We start from the raw sequence: 25638 nt of genomic DNA on the forward strand, positions 1-25638 counted from the left end.
TCAAGAGCACCTCCACTCTCCCACATAAAACCGGTCTAGCCGTTCCAAGAGAGCTCCGCCCAGCCGCATGTACCCCCAAGAGAAGTCCAGCGGCCTCTCTCTCCTGTGAAAAGTTGGGTCCCGCCAAGCATCATGTGCTCCTACCGCGAGGAGGAAAACTTCCCATGCCTCCTGCTCCTCCCCTACCATACCCCAGTAGTCTCTGCCTCTACCCTGCTGGTCCTCTAAGGCTCCAACAATCCAAGAGTCCACCTCTGGAAGTCCTGTTGCAATCTCCATCCAAAACCTGCTGTGTGCCCTAACCTCCCTAGGAGCATAGACATTGAGGACTCCAAGGCATGAGTCTCCTATATCCAGTTTGATCCATAGGACCCTCCCTTTCACAATCGTCTCGTGGTCACGCACACAAGCAGTAAGTCTTGGGCCAATAGAGGTGCATACGCCTCCACTCCTGCCGTGGGCACCGATGGAGTGCTCCCAGTAGGTGTATGAGCTGCCTGGAAGTACCTTCCCTACCCAATGGGCCTGGGCGAGGGTGAGCTTATGCTCCTACAGAAGTAAGATATCGATCCGTCCCGCAAGGGCAGGCTACAACTCTTGCCGAACAATCAACTTCCTGGAACCAGGTGCCCCACTGCAGTGGAGGCTATTCACATTCTAGGATGCTAGGTGTAAACTCATAGGGAGGCATGTGACTGACCGACGAACAGGCATCTGTTCAGTGTCGAAGCTGCTGATGAAAAAGAAGAGCTATGGAGCATGCGAATGCGCTTTGCCACAGGCTTGGAAGGTGAACTCCATTCCCCCATGGTGGCTCTCGGGCAGTCGAGGACCATGGGGGTAATAGATGTTCCAAGCGGTGCCACCAGGGCATCTATCAGCTAGGCTGAGAGGCGTGACTCTGTACACTGGTAGAAGCGGACAACCTGTGCAAGGGGCCACTCGATCACATCCATCGATGCTCTCCACTATGGAGGGGCTCAAAAAATAATGCTCAGATGTGGGACCTCAGCTCTAGCCCACCAGTTAATGTCCATCATGCACCCTGGCCGCTGCTAGGAAAAGAGTGCTAGTCCTCCTCCCATCCATTGGGAGATGTGGTCCGCAACTTGGCCCTTCACCTCCTCCACTATCTGTGTCATCGTCCAATCTCCTAGAGAGGTCTGAAAGAAGAAAGCATAGTTTGGTCCATCCGGTGGTGCTAGTGAATGGACCTTGCCGCTTCTTGACTTGCGGACCACGAAGATTCCCACCTCTAGAGGTAGTGAAAACTCTCTGCGCTCCACAACTCTCAAGTAGGACCATAGACCACTACAGAAGAACTCTTGTGGGAGCACCTACGCCTGTCTAGGGAAAGTGTAACGAGTGGCTGGGTTAGATGAGCTAGTGGCTGTGTGAGAAGGGGAGGGGGGCTAGGCTGCTAGTGAGGAAAAGATATAGGCGTATGATGCTCGTCACCCCCTGTGCGAAGGGCGGGGATGGGTGGGAGGGGGGGAAGGGGGTCACATGTATTGGGTGAGGATCAAGGGAACTGATTGACCAGGGAGATGGTAGGGAGGAGAAAGATTGAGGGATGGTGGGGTGATCAAAGATAGGAGGCGGGTGTGGAAGGGGCGGGTGGCCCTAGAAGGGGGAGGCTGTGGGATAGGGTCGAGGGGGGATCCATGAGGAGGGGGTGGGTGTGGGGACTGTGGGATCTTGGGTGGGGTAGCCTGTGACACCTCCATGGGTGGAGGTGGAGGTTTGTGATCCTGCTAGGTGGGATGAGCTGGGGGGTGCTCTGCCCCATCACTCGCCCTCTTGCTCTCTGCTGCCGTGGTTGTGTTTTGAGGGTCTGACTGAGGTCCCCCGCCGTCTCCCTCTCTGTCGTCTCACGGGACCCGTGGAATACCGTCAACATCCACCTGCCGGCCTGTCGGCGGAGCCGCCTTGGCTACGAAGCGTATGCAAGCTGCTACCTGATGCCCAAAGTCATGGCATCGCAAGCACTACCTTGGCTGCCCAATCACAATAACCTACTGCCTGAAGGAGTGTCTGCCTGCCTCAATCTCCAAAAACTTAGGTATGTTCTTTGTATCTTTCACAGCCACCCGTACCTTCGGGACTCCTGTGGTTATCACTGTATCCGCGAAGAAAACAAGAACTATGCTGAAGAGCCGTCCAACGTCCTCCACTAACTGACGATACTCTACCACCAGTCCGGGGAATAGTAGGGTGACCGGGTGTCTAAGAAACGTGTTGTGAAGTGCGAATTCCTCCAATGTGAAGCCACTAAACCAGGGAACCATATAGATGACCCCCTTCGTGGAGACATAAGGTGAGCTATCCACTAGCTCACGGGCTACGTCTGCAAAGATGAGTCAAATGAAGATCCCTTGACCCATGAGAACTGCCTCCGCAATCTGCGTTGTGCCAATGCATAGCGAGCATGGAGTAAAGCTAATTCTGAAGCTGGGCCTTGGATGGGGAGTGTCCTATGACCTAACCAAAAATTATTGTTTCTTTCAATTCCAGCTTTGTGGCACGGATGGCTAAGAGTTGTTCCTCAAAAAGAACGATTTGCAAGGTGTTTGACTAGGGGGCGCTCATAGAATGCATCGGCATCTGACAAGAGGTTTCCATTGCGCGTCCCTACTGAGGACCTACCGATCAAGCTACTATGCTATCGGGGAGGGGGAAGGGGATGTTGCTGTTGCAAAGATGGAGGGAGCAACTGGGGGGGGGGGGGGGGGGGGGGTGGGGAGAGGGGGGTAGTCAAGGGAGATCAAGGGACAACTTGGAGACGAGGAGAGGTCGTGTGGTAGGGGGGGGGGGGGGGGGGAAGGGAAGGGGGAGGTGGCGAGGAGGGCAGACATGCGGTTTTCTGGCGGGGCAGGGGGACGCAACGCACCACAAGAAGGTAGGCAGAAGAGACAGGAGCAACGCGGGGGGACGTACAAGATGGAAACCACAGGGTGAGGAAGGCAGGTGCAACGCGGGGGCCCAACACAAAAGGGAGGATTGCCTGGCGCGAGGGGGAGGTGCAGCATGCCACAGGGTGACATGGTGGGAGGAATGGGGGGGAGTGCGGGGGCACAATGGCGGCAGCGGCAGCACAACGAGAGGAACCTATGACCGCCTTGAAGTACTGCTTGCCTAGCTGATCAACGTTCAGGATGGACTGTGCTAGTGACCAAGCACCCTTGAGTCACCAAGCAATGCCCCATTTCAAATCATAATCATCAACGCTCAAGATGGACTACACTAGTGACCAAGAACCCTTGAGTCACCAAGGAATGCCCCATTTCAAATCATAATCATCACCACTGCAAATCAGTCCCATTTCTACACCAAAATCTCTACATTTTCACTTCCAAAAGAGTCTAACTTTGTCTTCCATGCATCTGCCATTGTCCCCAGTAACTTTGCCGACTGTTACTCACATAAACATGGTTGAATCCCCTTTGCTCAGTTCCTTTTTGTCCTCAATGCGTTTGCCAACAATTGTTCTCACTAACTGTGGCCTTTGTGCAACAAAACTGATTTGAATAAGAGAACAAAATATGAATGCTTGGTTGATTACGGTTCTTGGCTGAGAACCTGAAGGATTTCATGATGGTGTGTTTTCTTCATCATCAACAATGTGTCATGATTATTCTGGATGTATTATGTGTGGCAATTTGTTGCATTTGTTAAGAACTTTTGATTGATACCCATATTGATTGGACATTATATACTTTGATGAAAGTCACCCAAACGGTGAATACACCTTAGGATGATTTAAAAGGACATTATTTAATTAACTGAAAATAGGAGGACATGAAGAGGCATATCCCCAACAAAGTCATGCAATGTAACTTTCATATTAGATGAAGATCAAACAAGAAATCCACTTGTTCAATTTCTGTGCATTCTCTTTATCATTAATGTCACAATAATTTGTTGTTTCTTCAACATTAATTGTTCTAAATCCAGTCTCCATAATTCTGAATTTTTCAACAAGTGGTATTAGAGTAGGTAGATATTGTGATTCTGGATGGAGAAGGGTTGTGAAAGGAAGAAGAAGAATTTATGTCAAGTGATAAATGAAGACGAAAAGTCAATTCAATCTCGACTATTGCCCATGATAGAAGTGATGCAAAAGAAGATGATTGGTCAAGATTTTCAAGAGCGTAATAATTTCAGCAATCATCTCGGCTATTCTAGGGTAGGCATGAATCATGGAGCACATTGTTTCAAGAAGGCGGGCAACACACTTCAACACTTGTGATTCAGAATGAAGGCATCGCCAAAGCAGTTCGAGGGCAGCTGGTTCATCTTTTCGGCCATCATATGCCACATAGGCCAAGTGTGAATCCATTGCCAATCATACGACCATTGTATTTGTGAATTGTGATGTTAGAACTTACTCTTAGCTACTCTTTATAGAGCTTCTTGTACTTTGTATTTTGCTTCGGGGGATTTTTCAATGTGTTACTAATAGATTTTTTTAAATTGGGAAAAAAAAAACATTAATGTTGGGGTGGACGCAATACTTGGAGAGAGTGTATCCAACATCTACTATGCAAAATAGCATTGAGGATGACCTCCTAACTTATAGGGAAAATGCAAATACACAATTTGCAAGACAAATAGCAAAGGATGAGGATAATCTTGCTCTTCCAATATCTTGGTAGGAGAAATTTGGGGGTTTAACTCTAACCCTTCAAATGGTGGCTTTGTGAGTATTATCACAACCAGTTAGTTATTCAACAACAGAGCGTCTTTGGAGCATTATGGATGATATTCACACCAAAGACTACAATAGGTAATGGTAAATATAAAGCTTTGAAATAAGATAGTGACTTACAAAGTATCCTAAACATTATAATTTATATGTATCTCCTTTGTGTTTGCAAGCTTAGCACTAGCCAATTCAATAAGTTGGCATATACAAATGCCAACCTTCGAGTGCTTGAGAAAATACGAGTGTTGGATGGTGAGGGATTGGCAAGTTGGACAACACATCAGCTTGACCCTAGAAAGATTGTTGTGCGAGCAGCAAATGTGACTATGTTCCAACCCCAAACCCCTAAAGATGATGTCTATGACTTCATTCATGAGAACATTGAGCTGATCCTCTACACATTGGGGTCGTGAAGCGGCAAAGTCATCTACTGCAACTGCTTCTCATATTCCTCATCAATGTGCACAGAGAGGCCGAGAGCCTTTGAGATTAACTCCAAGTTTATCTGAGTATGATAGTGAAAGTGATGGTAGTTTGTTCTAGTGAGAGTACTATAGAGTAGTGGTTTTGAGATCTGAGAACTTGAAATTAGGGATTTTGAACCATTCACTTTTTAAGAAATGTATACATTGTAAGAATTTTTCACTTCAGAATTTTCCCGACAAATTTTCACATCAGCAAGTCACAATCAAACACATGATTCTTTTGTTATCAAATTTCTCGATCTTAAAGCTAGAAATTAAAAAGAAAATAAAACCTTTGTGCAAAGTTCGAAGTATTGGGCAGCATCCTCTTCAATTGAACTTGGACCATTTTAAAGAAAGCCAAGCCATGTGAAGTCTCCAAAAGTTTCATTTAAAACAAAACAAAGAGAAATTCTTATTAATTTGGTATTTCCAAGCAAGATTTTGAAGGCTTTCGAAGACTTCAATTAAAAATTTAACAGGATGACCATGCAGACATCTTTCACACTACTGAATGTTATATTAAACAACATAACTTGAGGAAAAAAAGACATTCAAAAGAACACCCAAAGAGCAGGTCCAAATCAATTTAATGACTAATTTATTTGTGTATGATTGATTTATTGGTGTATATTAATCATTGGCAAAGAGTGTGGGAAGAAACAATTGGCTCCTTTGACAAATTGCTGGTGAAATTTTATTCCTCGGTCCTCTTAACATTAACCTACTTGTTGAAAGCTAGCAGTAGGCACAGTCTCCCTCTCTCCACCAAGATGCAACTAAAGTGAATGAATGAGGAGGAACTCTACCTATAAATAGGCAAGAAAAATACCAAGGTAGATGACCACTTAGCCAGTCCAAACTGGGTATCCAACGTACCAGCCATTGGTGGCACCCAAAATCGAGGTGGCCCACTCTAGCATAAAACACAAAATGGCCACTAACACACAACTCTAACCCACAAGATGTACTATCTACTAACACCCTCTCTCAAATCATGGATAATAAACACAATCAAAGATACCATGATAATGACTCATCATACTACATACAACAATGACATACAAAGAGGAGCATGGATTACTAAGCAATGGGTGATCAAGCCACTGCCAAGGCGCCTCAAAAAGACATTGATATCAATGTTGACTGTACCAATCCCTGAAAATAAAAATTAGCCATAGAAATTGTCAATGCTTATCATAAATGAACTCCACAAAAAGCACATCATGACCATGGATTACCCACCTTTGGTTAGACCACCAAAGTGTCTCCTCACATGAGCTCACACTACAAGCAAAGCCTACTCTCTATCAAATAATGTTAGATTTCATGGATGCAGGAAGGAGAGCAACACAGAGTGAAGCAACTTGCTTCCTTTCTCTATTCTTCTTATTATTCATTCAGCACACACTTAGTGCATATACAACCTAAGTTCATAAAGACCATTCACACTAGAAGTAGAACCGACTTATTTAATGTACCTAACTGATCTAGCCAGACTAGCTGTGTCCAGCTCATGTCGGTCAAACACACATGAACGAGCTTGATATTCTAACACTCCCCCTCAAGCTCAAGACAGCATATGTACTCCAAGCAGGTGTCTAAAAACACAGAACTTATCTTTACCTAAGGACTTGGTAAAGATATCCGCTACCTATTCATCAGTCTTCACATGCATAAGATCAACTCGTCCTGCAAGAACCATCTCTCTGATGAAATGGTAGTGTACCTCTATGTGTTTCGTCCTGGCATGATAGACTGGATTCATAGCCAGGAGTACGACTGGATTCATAGCCAGGAGTACTACATCCAAGTGCGGCTTTCTAGGCTTCTGCATAAACTGGCTTATGAGCCCTACAGCATAGCTCAAGTCAAGCCTAGTGATGGTCAAGTAAATCAAGCTGCCAACCATTTGTCTGTACATAGTCACATCCTCTACTTCAGCCCCAGTGTTCATGTCTAGCTTGACATTCTGATCAAGAGGTGTATCCAGCGGTTTGCATTCAGCCATGCCATACTTCTTCAGCATCTCTATGGCATAGTGCTTCTGCATCAGCCATAACCCATTGTCAGCTGGAATTACCTCAATGCCTAAGAAATACTTCAGTTCTCCCAGATCTTTCATGTCAAATTCAGATTTCAGCATCTTCATTACATGCTGTATGCCCAAGTCATCATCACCAGTGATTATCAAATCATCAACATATATGACCAGCACTACTAAACCACTATCAGTCTTCTTTGTAAATAGGCTATGATCAGCCCTGCCAACAGCAAAACTCAATCTTTGCAAGTAGTTACTGATCCTAGCATGCCAAGCTCTCGGAGCCTGTTTTAGCCCATACAATGCCTTTTTCAGCCTGCATACATAATGCTGAAAATCAGGGTGAACATACCCTTCCGGCTGAACCATATAGACATCCTCTGCTAGGTCACCGTTAAGAAATGCGTTCTTAACGTCCATCTGCTGCAATTTCCAGCCTTTAGCAGCAACCAAGGCAATCACAGTGCGTATAGTTGCCATCTTGGCAACAGGGCTGAATGTTTCCTCATAATCAAGTCCATACTATTGGGCATACCCCTTTGCGACCAGCCTAGCTTTGTATCTCTCCACACTGCCATCTAACTTACATTTGATTTTGTAGACCCATTTGCAGCCAATGGTCTTTTTCCCTTCACGCAGTGGTACTAAATCCCATGTTTTATTTTCAGCCAATGCATTCATTTCTTTATCCATGGCTACACACCAATTCTCATCTTTCACTGCTTCACCATATGTACTTGGTTCTTTGACCTCCATCACTTTTGTCATGTACGCATAATGCTTTGCAGAGTAGCCACTGTATGTCAACCTGTCAACAGGGTATCTGACCCTCTGCGAGCGTCTAAGCTGTGGTGCACTACTCGATTCCCCTCTCTCATGAGGTAGAATATACCTGCTCTGCCTTGTGCCAGGCATATAGATAGTCGGAATACCAAGTTCGCTGTCTAGAGTATCACTAGACTCATAGCCAGAAGTCATTCTGCCAGGTGTCATCATCCCAGATGCATCCTCAATAACTTTCTCTTTTCCTTTGCTGTCCAAGACGTCATGTCTCCCCCTCACTGACATATCGGTGTCAGTGGACGACGAGCTCCTCAATCTCCCTGTCCATGGGGATACTGTCTGACTACGAGGTCCTGTCATAGCAGTGCTCTGCTGTAAATCAATTGTAGAGGCATGAGTGGAAGGCATATCCGCTGGCACTGCAACTGGTGATACATACCAAGAGCCCATCTCATCAAAGATAACATCCCTGCTTACCAAAGTCTCCCTGGTAGAGGGATCATAGCATTTGTATGCCTTCTTCTCCTGCGAATATCCAATGAAAACACACTTATGTGCTTTGGAATCCAACTTCTTCCTTTTCTCATCTGGAATATGCACATAAGCAAGACAGCCAAAGACTTTCATGTGACTTACATCCGGCTTATAGCTATACAACTTCTCAACCGGTGTCACCTCATGAATACCTGCAGTGGGAGTCCTGTTCAAAATGTATACGGCTGTCATAACAGCCTTTGCCCAGTAGTAAAGTGGCATATGCTTTTTATTCATCATAGCCCTAGCAGCTTCCATCAGAATTCTATTCTTCCTTTCAGCTACTCCGTTTTGCTGCAGAGTGTAGCTGCAGGTGAGCTGCCTACGAATGCCATTTTCAGCCAAGAACTCATCAAATTCATTTGATACATACTCCCCACCACTATCAGATCTCAAGCAAGAGATGTAGCATTCAAACTCCTTCTCAACCTGTGCTTTAAATTGCTGAAAAACAGCAAGGACCTCATCTTTTGTTTTCAATATGTAAAGCTAGGTATAGCGACTGTAGTCGTCAATGAAGGATACATAATATCTGGAACCTTCCATAGATACATTATGAGCTGGCCCCCAAACATTAGAGTGCACTAACTGCAATGGACGTGTACTCTGTCGTACATGCCTGACAAATGGCAATCGTGACTGCTTACCGAACTGGCAAGCCTCGCATACATGACCAATATCTGAATATTGGAACTTCGGTAAACCTGTAACCAGCTGTTTCTTTTGCATAATTTGCAGCCTTTGCAAATTGGCATACCCCACTCTCTTGTGCCATATTTCCAAATCCCTAACAATGCCAGAACCATGGGCAAACATAGCTGAATTCAGGTCTGGCAAAGAAGCATCAAGAGTAAACATTCTGTCATTCCTATGACCACGAGCTATCAACTTGCAGCCATTGCCAAACTCTTCAATAAAGCAGCCATGCTTATTGAATCTAACCTGCAAGTTCTGCTCTGTCATCTGACCAACAGATAACAAGTTCTTCGTAATTGAAGGGACATGCAATACATCATGCAAATTTTTCTTTCTACCATTATGGACCACAAGAGGCACTTTGCCTTTATGCTCAATGCTATGCTGCGTGTCATCACCTGTGCATACATAGCCATGCTTTTCAGCCACCATATCCGTGAACCAATCACCGTGAGGGGTCATGTGATTCGACGCCCCCGAGTCAATGTACCACACTGCATCATCAGATGATTTTTCAGCAGCCTTATCTTTGACATACTACATGGCAAACAGTCTATCACCAAAGTCATCTGCCTGACTGGACGTAGCATAATATCCATGCTGCTTGCCCTTTTGGTTTCCCTGCTTCTTCCAACAGTCCTTTGCAATATGCCCATACTTTCCGCAGTAGTGACAATCCTTATCTTTATTTGGATTGTCTGACTGACGCTGCTGCTGCCATGAGCCTCTACCACGGGAGTTAGATCTCCCCTTGCCTCGAAAGTTTCCACCACCTCTTGCATTTGATAACTGCTGATTGCTATTACTAAAGGATGCATTCTGCTGGCCTCCTCTGCCAGATCCATAGCCTCTACCACAGCTACCACAACCACGCTGATTCGAGTAAAAAACTGCATCCTTATTCTTTGAGCTACTTGACCCTGTAGCTAAGCCAAGCTTCACCTCTTCATGAATCAATAATGCAACCAGCTCATTAAAGTCAGACATCTCAGCCCGCACAGATACTGAAGTGTCAAAAGTCTTGTACTCCAGACCTAAGCCATTTAAGGTCACTGCAATCATATCCTCATCTTCAACCTATGAGCCAACAAATGCCATCCGATCTGCTATGGTCTTAACCTCTGTGACATAATCTTGTATGGATCTATTCTTCCTCTCCATGTTATTAAATTTCTGCTTCAGCTGTATCTTCCTTGCACTTGTAGTTGTGCCATAGTATTTGACCAATATATTCCATGCATCTGCTGGGGATTTACAGTTCATGATCTGCATTACCATATCATCCGAGATACATAATGACAACCAATGTAAAACCCTGCGAGCTCTTTCTGTCCAAGCTCGATGTGCTCGTCTTTGATCAGCTATAGGATTCCTTTCTGGAACTTCAGGTTCAGCCTCAACACCTGTCACTAAGTCCCAGTATCCTTTGCCTATCAGAAAGTTCTCCATGCGGAACTTCCATATTGCATAATTGTTGCTATCAAGCTTTTCTCCCACAATCTGGGTCACATTATCAGTTCTATCAGCATTTGCCATGTTGTAAACCTTGCCTGACTACCTGCAAACCAAGATCTTCTTAACAGTTCAACTTCAGCCCGGAACTATTTATGACAGTTTTCTGCAATTAATTGCAGTAAAAAACCAAGGTATTTCAGCCCACTAATAGTCCAAAACAGCTCACAACCAAGTGGCTTAACCTGTGAGTAAAGCAATCAGTGCAAATACTATGTATTCACTTCGGTTTGAACTCCTGCAACCTCACTGCCAGGGTACATATATGCAGTCTGAAAACTGTAATTCTGTGAGTGACTAGCACTGATTTCAAGCCCAAAACTGAGTAGTATACATGTCATACATGCCCCAAACTTCCATAGATAGCTGCTAGTACGTGTGTCAAGCCATGCATAGGCATAGAACCACAAAACAATATATAACCAGCATATATGAATGTCCTAAATAAATTCCCAGATTTCAAACAGCCAATGCACTGGCAACAGGGATTAATTTCAGTCCCAAAAACCCATAAACCATTTGCATCACTTCCGTTTCCAATGCTCAAGCATTCAACAGCCACAGACCAAGTCTTCAAGTACCTATGGGACAAACCAAACCAACTAGTTCTTCAGAAATAACCAATTAGTGCTTTATGTCTGCAATTTTTTTTTTTTCAGTTTTCAACCTGTCACAAGCTCTCAGATCAGGCCATTCCAAGCTCCAAGTTTATGTCAAAATACCCAAGAAATATGACATGTCTTCTACCAAGCATCAAGTGCTACATTCAAGTTCAATGTACATGCCAAAGAGCATCCAAAAATACAGACATCCCAAGTGTATAATGTCTCTGTAACTTCAATGACAGTTCAGCCCTATGTATTCAGATTTGTACACCTCTATTACAGCTCACACATGAGCTCCCACAAGAGCAATAGCAAGGTATACCCTTCAAGAACCTTCCTTGGTATGCATCCAAGCTCTATGCCACTTGACAAGTGCTATACTTCTTGAATCTCAGCCAATGAGAGCAGCCTGTTCATAGGCACAGTCCACACAGACTGTTCAGAGTATATTCAGATCAGATTTGCCCACTTGTTGATGCTCAATGGAGCTTTGGTGAGTCTCCAGACAAGCCACACTCTTGTTGATGCTCAATGGAGCCTTGGTGAGCAGTCCATGTACTGAATCTCAGCCATGGAGTTCAGCCTGAAAACAGGCGCAAACACGCTGGCTGGTCTGACCTCTGCTGCTGCCCATTTTGCTGATTATTATTATAATAAGGCACTCACTGCTGCTCAACCAATCCTTGGGAGACTCCTCATCAAGCCACAGCTCCTACTTCAAGCAATGCTTCACAGTACATACCTCTGTGTGACCATTGATGAAAATGACTGTCAGTCCTCTTCCTTTTCCAGCTCTTCAAGTCATTCTTCAAGTCTTCTTCTTGAGTGCATTCCACCAATGAGCCCATTCATGGCTCTGCTACCATGTTAGATTTCATGGATGCAGGAAGGAGAGCAACGCAGAGTGAAGCAACTTGCTTCCTCTCTCTATTCTTCTTATTATTCATTCAGCACACACTTAGTGCATATACAACCTAAGGTCATAAAAACCATTCACACTAGAAGTAGAACCGACTTATTTAATGTACCTAACTGATCTAGCCAAACTAGCTGTGTCCAGCTCATGTCGGTCAAACACACATGAACGAGCTTGATATTCTAACAAATAAAATAGCCCATCATGAACATGGATGTCAATCCCAACTCTAGGATTTCAAATTCTAGTGGACACCCAATTCAATGATGCTAGGATGCCTCATCACTACCACCCTCTCACAATCCCTCTTTGGCATGGGAGAGTCATGAGGGATGATAACACCATGGCTTAGAAGGAGGAAGAGAAGGCCTTCACAGCCTTTGCCTTCTCCAAAGAAGATGAGACATTTGAAGCGTTGGCCTTTATGTTGTTGGTGAGTATGAATCTAAATCTGAATTTAAAGATGATGACTCCTCGTCAAAGGAGTACTTACCCTTATTCTTCTTCTCCAGAATCCCACCAGATCCTTGCAATCCTTTCAAAGATGACCCTTCTTTTCACAATGATAACACTGTGCCTTCATATTGTTCTTCCTGTCACCCCTCTCTGAAGATATATAAGCCTTGTGATGGCTACCATATTGAGATCGAAGCCTTCTCTAAAAATGCAAAGAAGTCTCATAGTCAACGAGCATGGAGGACATGTGCTAAAAAATGACTAGTATTGTCAATGTCTGAGCTCGTAAGGTCTTCGCAATGTTTAGAAGACAATTGCAATGCATCCAAGTTTGATACCATGTAATGCTTAATGCAAGTGTGGATGACCATTCTGCTCAAGCATTTTATCATTAGAAATCAGCTAGGTGAAGTGTAAAAACAGCCTTTTAATGCTTTTCAAACTAATCGTACGTGCGACGTTGATAGAGACTAGTACCCAATTTCTTTGTGCTACTAGTCTCCTTAACTCAAATGATAGTCCATCCTATATGTTATGAATAGACAAATGGATCAGAATTTGGATCATTTTCAGCAACTAACCACTCTTAAAAAACCCTCTTCCCCCTTACTGTTTATATTTTACATTGTCGGATAGATTTAGTTCATTTTTATGTTATTTTTTCATGAAAAAATCGATAAAAACATACTCTAACATAGAAACAAGGCTTGACTAGGACTTAATCCTCATGCTTCAACCTTGTTATATGTTCACCAACATAAAATGTATTTTTTTCTTATTTTTCCTATTTTTTTCCATTTATTTGTTCATAAAAATGTGATATTTTTTCCAAATTCCATTATTTTTATAAAAACCACAACTTGCGGATTTTTCATGTTTTGCGGAAAATTATTATAACATTGCATTTCCTAGTTTTCTTTCATATTTCAGAGAAAATGCAACATAAGAATCAAGAACAATCATTATCAAGCACTTTCTTCAATTATTTTTCATAAAACAAAAAAAAAAATCACATAGAAACCGGCAGGTTTGAGACTCGTATGTCGTGGTCGGGAGGCCACTGATGCTTCTTTTTTGCTGCTAACGCACTCTCTTGGACTGACCTATGATTTCTAACGCTCCAGCATCATCATTTGTTCCGGATTCTGCATCACACCCCTACCCCCTTCTCTCTTGAATTGGTGCATATGAATAACAGCAAGAGGAGAGAGAAAGACAAAATCAGATTTCTCATTTCTTCATGAAATTTGACAAGATTACAGCCATCATCTTCCTCTCTCTGCATGGATCAGCAATCTCTCTCTCTCTCTCTCTCTCTCTCTCTCTCTCTCTAGAATGTCGAGCATCAGAGAGACATCAATCATCCGATTTGAGAGGGCGCAAAAAAATTTGGGCCCCCCCTGTCTCGTCAATTTTTTTAATTGACCTTAAGCTCTTTTAATTGAACCTTAAGGTTAAATCATTAAAATAACCGGTTCATGTCCCTTGTGTTCACACTTCCTGGCAAGTGGATATTTTGATTTTGAGGGAACAAACCGACTCGGATTCGAGATCCGTCTGAACATATGACTTTGCAAAATAGAAATCCATCATCTTGGCCTCCATCACACACTTTCCGGCTCCCCAATCCAATAGCTACTTTATAACGCCAAATCTTGCAGGGATGAAATGGAAGGTCAAACAACCTCCGATTGACGAACTGAGACTTGGCGTTGGATTCCTGCCGTCGAAATGTATCTAGAAAAACTCTAGCTCGGCCATCTGCCACTGTTTGATTTTTCATAGAAATTCAATCTTTGGCGCTTCTCAGGCACTTTTTGCTTCAAAAACGACCTTAAATACTTCAAGAACGGCTCAAAATAGGCTCCTAAAAGCCAACTCTCATTGGCGACCACGGGATAGGGCGACTCAACCCGTCGAATCCCACGAACTAATATGCACATACAACAATCAAAGCAAGCATCAAGCTGTCACAAAAGTTATAATCAACAAAGCAGAATAATAGCTCTCACCTTACCCCCTAATAGAATCAAGGCATGAAAATCCAAAAGGGATAGGTCTAGCGTAATCTGACAGAAATCTAGAGAAAGTCTCTAATCAACTGCTCGAACACAGATTGGCTAAAAAGCCTATCAAAGAGGTCATTCCAATGGTGGTCTGAACTACCTACCTAACTGAGGACAACTCAACCAAGAGCTCCTACTAGGCGAGGACTCCTATAGCCTGATCAATAAATATTTTCATTAACATATTTTCTTCCAAGGTTTCCATACTCGTGCTTGTAAAAATGAGGAAGCTAAGCATAGTGACCCAAGGAGAACAGAGCATCGGCCTCAAGTCCTAAATCGGTATCCAAGAACCTGCCAAGCACTCACAAGGCGATACTTAATCTTTTTTTAGCGCTCACTTTTATTTTCCCTCCAACCTTCCTTTTCTTTTCTTTTCAGCTAGCTGCTACCCCTAGGAAGACAAGGCATCCGCCCCGGGTCTGCTGACTCGTCCCCAAGAATCTACTAGGCCTCCACAAGGCGATAATCAATTGCTTGTAGGAATTTTCTTTCTTTTTCTTGTTCGTTTCTTATTGAAGGGTTAGAATCCCTTTTTACACACCTCTGTAATTTGTATTTTTAGATAGATTCAGATCATGCTCTTTTCTTTAATACTTTGGCGGGCTTCTCTAAGGACTGTATCGCCTGACAATGTCCTAACAAGTGGTAGACAACTACTCAAATCTCCCCCAGATATATCTAACCAACCCTAGGACTTCAGGTCTGTATCGCCTGACAATGTCCTAACAAGTGGTAGACAACTACTCAAATCTCCCTTAGATATACCTAACCAACCCTAGGACTTCATGGCTTGATTGCCGGTCCCCAACAAACGAAAAGAAATTAACCCCTACATACACATATAACATTATCTGCTTAAGGGAAAACTCAGAAAGGGGATGATACCACCTGGAATGGCCACAAGAATATCCTCCACGGCAAAGGCTCCCTCCAGTGACTTCGTCAACCTATGTGATGCAATCACTAAAACAAAAAACCATTAAACGTACCTACACCAAACAGACATATGACCTTCTTGGCTTAAGGAAATATCACATTTCACACCCAATAAAATTGGCCCTCTTGGCCAAAAGAAATAAAGCATTTGAACTTGAGAAAAACCGGCCCTCTTGGCCTAATGGAATCAAACAAAATAGATGTATATATCCCCCCTTTTGAAATCTTGCTAATATACAATAGATGCTCCATCCCAAGGAGGAAATAGGGCTCCTACCCGAAACTAAATGCATGAGATTGTGACCCATGCCTCCCACATAAATAGGAAGAGGGATACGCATAACGTGTTGTCTGACCAGCCTATGAGTCCAAGATAACAAAAGCAAATGGGTCTCGACCACTCTTTGCATCACCTATACTAACCATCTCTTGCCATATAGGGCATGTTGCAATAAAAGTCCCCCATAATGGACCGGGCCCTATCTCATCATTAATAGAGATATCCAAACTAGGACCACAATTGAAGAAAATGTCTTCTTCATAAGCATAGTTTGCTAATAAGTCCACAAACTGATTCCAATATCGTGGAACCAGCTAAAGAGATACTCTTTCAAACTCGTCGAGCAAGGTCACAATAGTGTGATAGTACATAGAAAGAATAGGATTTCGTACTATGTATGTCCCATTTAGTTGGTTCAATACCGACTGGGAATCCCCCTTTACTAACAACTGACGGATACCGCCTCTCTTAGCAATATTCAGTCCCATGGTTAAAGCTTTGTATTCCATCATGTTATTGGTAAATCCAACCCCAAGATAAATAGCTAATTTCATCACGACTCTACGTCGGGGATCTCTAATAACCACCCCTATACTGCCTTTCTTGTTGGAACCCCTAGACGCTCCATAAAAGTACAATGTGTATGTCCACAATGGGTTCACATAGCCAACCATTGTCATCTCTACTCGTAATTATGATAGTTAAAATTTAGCATATTCAGAGGATGTAGTGAAGGCGCCATCCCACCTTCTTCATTGAATATAACAAGGATGCTTGTCAAAATTCATAAGCAGTGATGATAGAGAACTTTGATTTCCCAGACAAATGATCTGCCCTCTTGCTCAATCACTTTATATCCTTTACTCCACTAGATAAGCTTTCCCTGATGTTATCGCTGCTCCAAGTACGAGTGTTCCAAGTAAGGAATAAGCTGCCCCATCGATCAATATTTTCCCTTGCAGATCTCTGATTAATCCCGCATTGACCTGCAAGGTTTTTATTTCGTTAGTGCATTTAGAGATAATAAGGTTTAATCTTATTAAGATTAACCTTAGTAGTGGAGTTTAAAACTAAGGTTAATCTTAACAAGATTAAACCTTATTATCTCTAAATGCACTAATGAAATAAATACCTTCTTGCAAGCCAATGCGAGGTTAATCAGAAACCTGCAAGAGAAAACATTGGTTGATAGGGTGACTTATTCCTTACTTGAAACACCCATACTTGGAGCAACGATATCATTAGGAAAAGCTTATTTGGTGGAGTAAAGCATATAAAGTGATTGAACAAGAGGACGGATCATTTGTCTGGGAAATCAAAGTCTTCTCTCATCACTGCTTACAAATTCTGACAAGCATCCATGTTATATTCAATTAATAAGTGAACCCATTGTGAACATACACATTGTACTTTGATGGAGCGTCCAAGGGTCCCAATAAGAAAGGAAATATAGGGGTGGTTATTAGATATCCCGGATGTAGAGTCGTGATGAAATTAGTTGTTTATCTTAGGGTTGGATTTACCAATAACATGACGGAATACAAAGCTTTAATCATGGGACTGAACATTGCTAAGAGAGGCGGTATCCGTCGATTGTTAGTAAAGGGGAAATCCCAATTGGTATTGAACTAACTAAATGGGACATACACAGTACGAAATCCTATTCTTTCTATGTATTATCGCATTACTATAACCCTACTCGACGAGTTTGAGAGTGTCTTCAGCTGGTTCCACGATATTGAAATCAGTTTGAGAACTCATTAGCAAACTTTGCTTATGAAAAAGACCTTTCTTCAACTGTGGTCCTAGTTTGGATATCTCTATTAATTATGAGATAGGACCTGGTTGATTATGGGGAATTTTATCGCAACATACCCTATATGGTAAGTGATGGTTAGTATGGGTAATGCAAAGAGTGACCGAGACCCATTTGCCTTTGTTATCTTAGACTCGTAGGCTGGTCAGACAACACGTTATGTGTACCCCTCTTACTATTTACGCGGGAGGTATGGGTCACAATCTGATGCATTTAGTTTAGAGCAAGAGCCCTATTTTCTCCTTGGGATGGAGCATCTTGTTGTATATTATCAAGATTTCAAAAGGGGAGATATATACAAGCTATTTTGTTTGATTTCATTAGGCCAAAAGGGCCAGTTTTTGTCAAGTTTAAATGCTTTATTTCTTTTGGCCAAGAGTGTCAGTTTTGTTGGGTGTGAAATGTAATATTTCCTTAAGCCAAGAAGACCATATGTCTGTTTGGTGCAGATACGTTTAATGGTTTTCTGTTTTAGTGATTGTATCACATAGGTTGACGAAGTCACTGGAGAGAGCCTTTACCGCGGAGGAGCTTCTTGTGGCCATTCCAAGTGGTATCATCCCCTTTCCGAGTTTTCTCTTAAGCAGACAATGTTATGTGTATGTAGGGATCAATTTCTTTTCGTTTGTTGGAGACCGGTAATCAAGGCATGAAGTCCTAGGGTTGGTAAGGTATATCTGAGGGAGATTTGAGTAGTTATCTACCACCTGTTAGGACATTGTCAGGAAATACATACCTGTAATAGAGGGTGATCCTTGTGACTGTGTCCTGCCTGCTTGCTAGGTAGTTGTCCTAGGAATCCTTGCTAGTGTGAGGCCGTTAGAGAAACCTGCCAAAGTATTAAAGAAAAGAGCACAATCTAAATCTATCTAAAAATACAAATTACAGACGTGTGTAAAAAGGGGTTCTAACCCCTCAATAAGAAACGAACAAAAAAAAGGAAGAAATTTCCTACAAGCAGTTGATTATTGCCTTGCGGAGGCTTGGTAGGTTCCTGGGGACAAGTGAGCAAACCCGAGGCCGATGCCTTGTTTTCCTAGGGTTAGTAGCTAGCAGAAAAGAAAAGAAAAGGAAAGTTGAAGTGAAAATAAAAGTGAACACTAAAAAAGGATTAAGTGTCGCCTCGCGAGTGCTTGGCAGGTTCTTGGATACCGAGTCGGGACACGAGGCCAATGCCCTATTCTCCTTGGGTCACTACGCTCAGCTCCCTCCTTTTTACAAGCCCAAGTATGGAAACCTTCAAAGAAAATATGTTAAATGAAAATATTTATTGATTAGGCTATAGGAGTCCTCGCCTAGTAGGAGCTCCTGGTTGAGTTGTCCTCAGTTAGGTAGATAGTTCAAACCACCACTAGGATGACCTCTTTAATAGGCTTTTTAGCCAATCCGTGTTCGAGCAGTTGATTAGAGACTCTCTCTAGATTTCTGTCAGATTATGCTAGACCTATCCCTTTTGGATTTTCATGCCTTGATTCTATTAGGGGGTAGGATGAGAGCTATTATTCTGCTTTGTTGATTATAACTTTTGTGGCAGCCTGATGTTTGCTTTGATTGTTGTATGTGCAAATCAATTCGTGGGATTCGACAAGTTGAGTCGCCCTGTCCCGTAGTCGCCAATACGAGCTGGATTTTAAAAGCCGATTTTGAGCCATGTTTGAAACATTTGAGGCCATTTTTTGAGTAGAAAATGCCTGGGAAGCGCCAAATACCAAATTTTCATGAAAAATCAAACAGTGACAAATGGCCGAGCTGGAGTTTTCCTCGAAACATTTCGATGTCAGGAATTTAACGCAAGTCTCTTGGTTCGTCAATCGGAGGTCGTTTGACCTCCCATTTAATCCCCGCAAGGTTTGGCATTATAAAGCAGCTATTGGATTCGGGATTTGGAAAATACGTGATGGAGGCCAAGATGATGGATTTCGATGTTGCGAAGTCGCATATCCAGACACATCTCGAATCCGAGTCTGTTTGCCCCCTCAAAATCAAAATATCCACTTGCCGAGAAGTGTGAACACAAAGGACATGAACCGGTTATTTTAATGATTTAACCTTAAGGTTTCATTAAAAGAGCTTAAGCTCAACAAAAAAATATGACAAGATGGGGGGGAGCCCAAATTTTTTTGCACCCTCTCAAATCGGATGATTGATGTCTCTCCAATGCTTGACCTTCTAGAGAGAGAGAGAGAGAGAGAGAGAGTATTAACGTCTCTAAAAGGCCAATGTGGCCTATGAGACCAAAGCAATACATACAATGATGGTGTGTTTCTCATCTGGAATGAGAAAAAAGATGAAAAACATGCCTATAAGACTGAAAAAGAAATGAAGTAGTGTCCTATAAAAGGGAAACATGTCAGTGATCTGAAAGTGAGAGTAGAGAAAGAAAAACTCTCCATCAATGATATGTCTGTTCTCTAGGGAGGTGTATCTCTGCATGGCTGAGGTGTCTTGGCATCTGTCTCCTGTGGCGCTCAATGATGGCTTTAATTTTTCTGTGCTGTGGATGTCTAGACCTTCGTCCGGGTGGACGTGGACGCCTAGACCGGCTAAGTGCCACTGCTCTATCCAAAGGGACATCTACAGAGGATGAGGTCCAATGACGATGTACTCCTGTAGGCTGTGTGGCAGTAGTAGTGGTATCTGCCATACTCTGTCGTGTATCAGTGAAAAAGTCAGTGATTGCTCTCTGTTTATGTGAGCCGAGCTGTAGGGGCCTCCTACTCCGTAGAATTGTTGCTCTGCGCCTCTGGAGCTCCAAGAGGAAAAATCCCAAGCATCTCTGATCCTCAAACTGCATGATCCATCTCAGGGGTCCAAAACCCTCTCGAAACAGACAGTAGTATCTACCTCGTATGTCATAATATACAGTGCATCAGCAGATGTAGTGTTCCTCTGTCTCTGGCTCTCTGTCGCATAGTGGGCATATGCATTCTTCTGTCTGTATACCCTCCCATCTGCCTGTCTCAATCCTCAGGTGGTGGGATGAGGTGCGGATTTGACCAATAACTGTGCATAGTCCATGAGGCAACTGTGTGTCCATGTAATTGGGTTAGGTGATGAAACCATCCTCAGATACCTGAAGGAAGTGGGTCTGGTAGTGTGCCATCCTCGTGCCATGGGGGGAGGGGGTCGGATCCAGGTCTTCTCCGTATCTAACTTCAGTATGTCTACTCTGATCACATAGTTTAGCTCTGATCGGCTTAGGTCAAGTGCAGGGCAATCCAGGCTATAGTCGAAGGGGGGTAGTCTGTCAATCTGCAGCCCATGTAGACTCATCCATGTACTCATCTGAGCATACCAATAGTGTCTGTCACCGTCTGCTGCTAGTTGTCTAGAAGAGGCCAGGGCTAGCCGTGGGTATCTATCTTGGGGGAGCTCCCATAGTCTATGTATGAAAGTCACTGCCTGGACCAAGGCCTCAACCACCATGGGTGATGCTCCCAACTCAGCACTGATAATCTCATGTGGGGTCGAGCTCTTCGCTCGTATCATGCGTGAGATCATCATGACCAGTGGTCTTTCCATATGCTCCCATCCGTCATAGTATTCCTTCTCTGGTCCATCCTGGTCCCCCAAAGGCTATCTCCTCGTGTGAAAGAGACTTGGACCCCAAATAGCTGCACCATATAGGAGTGTGGGTGTAACCAGGGTGTCAAAAAGCCACAGTTTGGTGCGCGGCTCATGAAATTGTATGTGAGCACATTGCCTCTCCAATGCACCTAAGGTTGCATATGCTTTTGCCAGACGAGCCTTTGATGTCTCTCTCCAAGAGAACTGTGGTCCTTTCAATGTGACCCCCAAATAAACATACTGCCTAACCATCTCCACTGGCTCTCCGTCAAAAGTAAACTGGTGCTCAGCTCTTGTCACCCAAGCAACTGAAGTGTTAAATACCATAACTTTAGTTTTCCCAAGGTTCACCTTAAGATCTCTATCTCTGCAAAAAGCTGATAATGCATCCAAGTGTCTATTTAGTCCCTCAGGTGAGTCAGATATAAGTACAATATCATCGGCATAAAGCAGTAATGGTATCAGCACTCCAGCTAGGCTGGCTCCGGCCCCACCAATCCTATCCACATATTCTGAAATTTCATCTATATACAGCCCAAAAAGTGTCGGTGAAAGTGGACAGCCTTGTTTCACCCCAATGGTGCTATTGACTGTATTTGAGATGCCCTCAGGTGTTCGTACTCTGCCTGTCACTGTCTCATACAGGGCATAGATACTCCATTGTATCTCTACGGGCACATCAATGTTTTGCATTCTTCTCATGAGTCTAGCACGTGGCACTGTGTCAAAGGCCTTGCGAAAGTCCACAAAACAGCAATAGATCTTTTTCTTGAATGCCTTGCCTTCTTCAATGATTTCCCTCAACGTAAAGATATGGTCTAGAGTTGTATATCCCCTCCTGAAGCCAACTTGGCCTTTTGACCTCAGGCTATGCATCTCGGCCCATTCACTCAATGCTTGTTCCACGATAGAGCCATATATCTTGGCCAGCATGTGTCCAATCATGATAGTTCGGTAGTTACTAGGTAGCACGGGGTCTCCACTCTTAAAGAGCGGCACAATAATATGGTCTGACCAACAGGTTGGAAATCCCTCACAAACTACCCTATTAAAGATATGAGCCAGCGTTGGTGCCAGAATATCACAGGCATGCGTGAAGTGTTCAGCCACTAAACCCTCATGGTCTTGGGCTCTTCCATTTTTCAGTTTCCATATGGCATTCCTCACTTTTTTTTCTGTGAAAAATCTGCAATTTTCTGGTCTTGAGGTTGAGGGGAGTGGCATAGGCTCTTGGCCAGGAATATCATAGAATGTGCAAGCATATCCATGCCAATCATCCGGTCTAGTAATTTGTAGGGGTGGCTGGTTCTCGTGCATCTTTTTCCATGCTCTCTTGCTGTCCTACCCCAAGAACATGGAATACATTTCTGTTTCTAGTCTGCTTAGGTATTCCCGCTTCTTTTTGCGTACCAACCGTCTGAAGAGTGTTCGAGCATGCTTATGTGTACATATGCCGAGTGCCATCTCTCGCTAAAAACGTGCTCGTGTCTCTCTGCACTCATCATCATACCAGCCATTCTGTGGAGCATTACCTCGTGAAGGTTTATCTGACGGTGTAGTGTGTGGGAAAGCATATGTTGCTGAAGTGTGTATTATCTCGGCCAACTGTCCTGTAAACTCATCCAGAGAGACCTGTGTGTCTAGCTCCCTCAATGCATCTCGCACAGTAATGCTGTATATGTGTAAGGTCGCTTCCACAAAATCATAGCGTGGTAATTTTGATATGTGTGACTGTGCTTCGTGTATATGCCCATATTGCATTGTGAAAGCTAGAATAGCATGGTCTGCTACTAATCCAATTGGTCTGTCTGAGATTTCAAAACTTTTTATGTCAGGTAGCAAGTTGGGTGATCCAATCAAATAGTCCACTGTGCTTGACCCTTTCTTGTTATTCCAACATGTGAAGCCATTAGATCTTGGACACTGTGGTAGCCCGTTAAGGATGGCCAAACCATGTGCACTTCCCAGTGCCAGTAGGTGTGTTCCATATTCTGTTCTCTCTCTATCTTGGGCTGATCTAGCTAATCCCACTTCATCTAATGCAATATCTCTGAACATCTCATCACTAGTGTCAAAGAAAGCAGATTGGTTGTTTCCTGTGCGTGCATTAAAGTCTCCTGCTAGTAGAACATCCCCAATTCTCATGTATCCCATTATGTCCTCATATAGTGGTGTATACGGGGATGTCTCTTTAGGGGCAAACTTAGAGTATGCAGGGGGAAAGTAGCATATGGCAATATACATGTCTCGAGTTCTGCTTGTACGTAACCTAATCCACATGTATCTTGCCTCTACATCTCTATGTACCACTTGGACTGTATCTCGAAGCTCTTCTCTAAATAGAATTGCCACGCCTCCTGATCCCCTCGTCCCTCCAGGCCGTCTAGGTTGAGGGCGATATACACTTTCCCATCTATATCCATATACATCAGGTAAACGGCTGTCTTTACATTGATGTGTCTCAGTATACATAGCAATGTCTATACCTTTGAAAGTATCCTCAAAATAACCTACATCTATCTTAAGGGAGCCATTGCAATTCCACAGTGTGAACTTCAGGGTCTCATAGGCCGCACACCGTTATGCCGTCCTTTTCTCTGTGATGATGACTCTTCCATCTCTGTATACAGCCCATTTACCTGCTTTCCATGCCTCTAGAACACATGGCATATTTTCCCTCCTGTGGGTTAACTGGGCTGGGGTGAGGTCTTCATCTAGGTAGATCTTTTCTCCTTTGAGAGCGATCCTCTTGGAGAGCAAGGCTCTCTTCTTTTCCAGGTCTCCAAACTTCAAGATGAGGACTTTTGTTTTTGTATCAGCCTTCCCGACTCGCCAAGCCCCAATGATGGGTACATTTAGCATCTTTCAATTGGGGAGCTTTTCTCATCTAGTCCAACCACTCTTACGTGGAGTGCGCGTGCCCGTCTTTTTGCCTCTTCTTCCAAGGTGGCATTCATGACTTACATTTTTATGAACAAATAAATGAAAAAAAAAAATTTAAAAATTAGGTTTTGCACTTAAAAAATTAGAAAAAAATACTTTTTATGTTCATGAACGTATAACAAGGCTAGAGCATGAGAATCAAGCCCTAGGCAAGCCTTGTTTCTATGTTAGAGTATGTTTTTATCGATTTTTTAATGAAAAAACGACATAAAAATGAATCCTAAATCTATCCGACAATGCAAAACATAAACAATAAGGGGGAAGAGGGTTTTTTTAGAGTGGTTAGTTGCTGAAAATGATCCAAATTCTGATCCATTTGTCTATGCATAACATATAGGACAGACTATCATTTGAGTTAAGAAGACTAGTAGCACGAAGAAATTTAGTGCTAGTCTCTATCAACACCGCACGTACAATTAGTTCAAAAAACATTTAAAGGCTGTTTTTGCACTTCACCTGGCTATTTTTTAATGATAAAATACTTGAGCACAATGGTCATCCACACTTGCATAAAGCATTACATGGTATCAAACTTGGACACATTGCAATTGTTTTCCAAACATTGACCTATGTGGAGTGTGTAAGGAAACCCAAGTTGTAGGGTAGATGAATGGTTTCTTGGGGCAAGCTTAATAAGAAAATATCGAATCTCCTGGATCGTTCAAAATATATAAGAGTGGAGATTGTTCGTGTGTTCTTTATGTTAGAGCAGCGCATCGAGGGGCCAATCCTCTTGGTGTAAGAGAGCTGCAATGAGCCACAGTATTCAACCAGAGGGGTGCCTCCTTTATGTTTGTATTACATTGGTGTACTACACCAAGATGTGTGGGATCTCCCTCTGAGGAGTAAGAAAGGACAATCGTTAGACTATGTCTCACTACAAACGCAATATCTATAGTAGCAATTAGGATAGTATGTTCCTTGACGCTCCTAGCCGCGAGGCCATGTGGGGGGTTGTCTTGTGAGTGTTAGAGGCCCGGCTAGTGCCTATAGCTAGTGTCGAGCCCGTTTTAGGTCTCGAGAAACCTAAACTCATATTTTGTCACCCGAGCAAGAAAGAACTGGATCGTATCAATTGACTTGAACCTGATAGTTTGTAGGTGACCATAGAGGGTCATAGCTTGCACAATTGACGGAGCCTTGCACGTTAATTGTAGCTTCTCCTACACTTTTGAGGCCATCTTACAAGAGGTAACCACTAGAAGAACCTCTTTAGAGATGCATCTAAGAAGAGTAGAGTAAGCACAAGCATCATCTGTCTCCCATGTAAGAACTACCTCTTCATAGTTGTTTGAATCCAAGTGTGTTGGAA

General features: G+C 43.2%; 1 protein-coding gene and 1 pseudogene across 1 annotated transcript in view; both read right to left on the bottom strand.

The window, feature by feature from the left end:
• On the bottom strand, window positions 1-24245 carry LOC148031098 (uncharacterized; annotated as a pseudogene).
• The window catches only part of LOC148031097 (uncharacterized), a 103742-nt gene that overhangs the window by 56167 nt on the left and 21937 nt on the right, over window positions 1-25638 (bottom strand). The gene's annotated exons all lie outside the window — the stretch shown is intronic.

Source organism: Lygodium microphyllum, chromosome 9, assembly GCF_053477565.2.
Source record: "Lygodium microphyllum isolate KBCC chromosome 9, Lygodium_microphyllum_v1.1.10, whole genome shotgun sequence".
Taxonomy (NCBI): domain Eukaryota; kingdom Viridiplantae; phylum Streptophyta; class Polypodiopsida; order Schizaeales; family Lygodiaceae; genus Lygodium; species Lygodium microphyllum.